The sequence below is a fragment of the Oncorhynchus mykiss genome, chromosome 6 (genome assembly GCF_013265735.2).
Source record: "Oncorhynchus mykiss isolate Arlee chromosome 6, USDA_OmykA_1.1, whole genome shotgun sequence".
In the NCBI taxonomy this organism is placed as follows: Eukaryota; Metazoa; Chordata; class Actinopteri; order Salmoniformes; family Salmonidae; genus Oncorhynchus; species Oncorhynchus mykiss.
Genome location: NC_048570.1, coordinates 23,855,516 through 23,857,853, shown reverse-complemented (window position 1 = coordinate 23,857,853; position 2,338 = coordinate 23,855,516).

The window sequence follows — 2,338 nt, the reverse complement described above, 5'->3', positions numbered from 1 at the left end:
CATGTCCAATAGTGTACAACTGCAAGCCGCAATTAGGGGCGTTTCTGCATTTGGGCATCGAGCATGAACAGTGTCCTTCGCTCCCAACTGCCGAACACCTGCCCTCATATTCGTTTCATCCAACCATACATTAATCCCTCCATCCATTAGGTCTTCCAACCCTGTATCCTTACTTTATTTATCTATCCAGTCATAACTTTGTTTTAACAGCTTTATCGTTTGATTAAGCAATTAATGTATTTTCGAAGTAAAGAATAACGTTTTTTAAAACTTAAACTTGGCTTAAATTTTATTTTTAGGGGGTTGATCAGCTTTAATATTGCATATAAATTGTGGCTTCTATCAATGTAATGTCTGCATCATTTCCAAACCCGCATATATATATACTTTTTGTAAATATATCTATATAAAATATATACTTTTAAAATGTATGTATGTATTTTCCTTTATTATTTCCCCTAACTCGACCCTAATTGGAGTAAACTAATGGACAACGACACTTAGGCTTCTACTTCCAGCTTATACATAATATATACATTTTACAGACAATATGTTTTACAGTAGTTATCTTTTGTTTGTTTTTAGTCCTATCCTTCAGCTCCACTCAACCCCTCCCATTCATATATCGCTGAACAAATCAAATCAAATGTTATTAGTCACATACACGTGTTTAGCAGATGTTAGCGAAATTCTTGTGCTTCTAGTTCCTACAGTGCAGCAATATCTAACAAGTAATATCGAACAATTTCACAACAAATACCTAATACACACAAATCTAAGTAAATTAATGGAATTAAGAATATATACATATATGGATGAGCAATGTCAGAGCAGCATAGACTAAGATACAGAAGATAGTTTAGAATACAGTATTAGAGCGTCGGACCAGTAACCAAAAGGTTGCTGGATCGAATCCCTGAGCCGACAAAGGAAAAATCTGTCGTTCTGCTCCTGAACAAGGCAGTTAACCCACTGTTCCCTGGTAGGCTGTAATTGTAACTAAGAATTTGTTCTTAGCTGACTTGCCTAGTTAAATAAAGGTACAAAATAATAAATAAATAAATAATACAATGAGAAATGCAAGATATGTAAACATTATTAAAGTGACATTAATAAAACACCATCCAGTTTTAATTTCTATTTGCCATATATTGTGATGTTTCACAAATTTTCCGAACCTTCCTTTCTCATAGTTTCTACAGATTGTAAATTAAAGATAAACATTTCTACTAAGCATATTATTAGATTTTTGATCCAGGTACAGTAAATGTTCCAATTCTTCAGCCGTTGCTGAACCTGCGAACATTCTAACGTTTTTGAATTTATTTTAAACTTCAACAATGCCTACGTATCTTCTGTACTCTATTATTACAGGTGCATATACTGTGGTATTCTAGTAGGATAGTTTATAAAAGTGTGGTAGGCTAGTCTGAGTGTAGTTATTTGTGATGTGATCTAAGTGCCCCACAATCCAAAGTAATACGGTTGATAGTGTAGTCTATCAAACGAATCAGACCAATTATTTTACTAAATATAACTTTGACTATATTTAACTGCTTGGCTTAATGTAAAAAATAAATAAACTTCTACCACTACCAGAGAAAAACTTAAAGTACTTATTTATTTTCTATTATTTCTCTATTTTCTCTATCTCTCTGCATTGTTGGGAAGGACCCGTAAGTAAGCATTTCACTATTATTTGACATTTGTTGTTTACGAAGCATGTGGCAAATACAATTTCATTTGAATAATCTGTAATCGACTCTACAGTATGTACCTACATTTAGGGGCGTGGCCATATAGCACGTCACTAGGTAGGGACAGAAAAAGGGCAGGGTGTTTGTTGCGTAGATCAGTATGGTTATTTTTTTGTTTATTACTTTTTAGTTGTTGTTGGAAAAAAAATCAATTAAGCATAATATAAGGGAGTTATAGTCCAATATAGTAGGTGGCAGCAATGGAACATTTATTGGATTCCAACCGCCGTTCAAACTCATCGAAGAAGTTAACATCTAGATGTTGTTCAAATTCATACAAGTACTACTGTCAATAATGCCATATGTTGCAGACTTTAAAATTGCTCACTACAGTATAAGATAGTTAGCCAGTCTCTCAAGTAGTTAACTAACAAGCAAGGAAATCAGTCTAGCTAGCTAACGTTAGCTAGCTACAGTAGCTTGATAACATGGTTTGCGAACTGTTGCATGTTTTTCTTGATTATTTGGCTTCATACAACGTTGTTGAAAAGTAACTTTATAATATTTAGAAGCTAACTTAGCTAGTTACCTTTTCAATTTAAACAATGTCAAGAGTACATGAAAGTTTGTATTTCAACCCA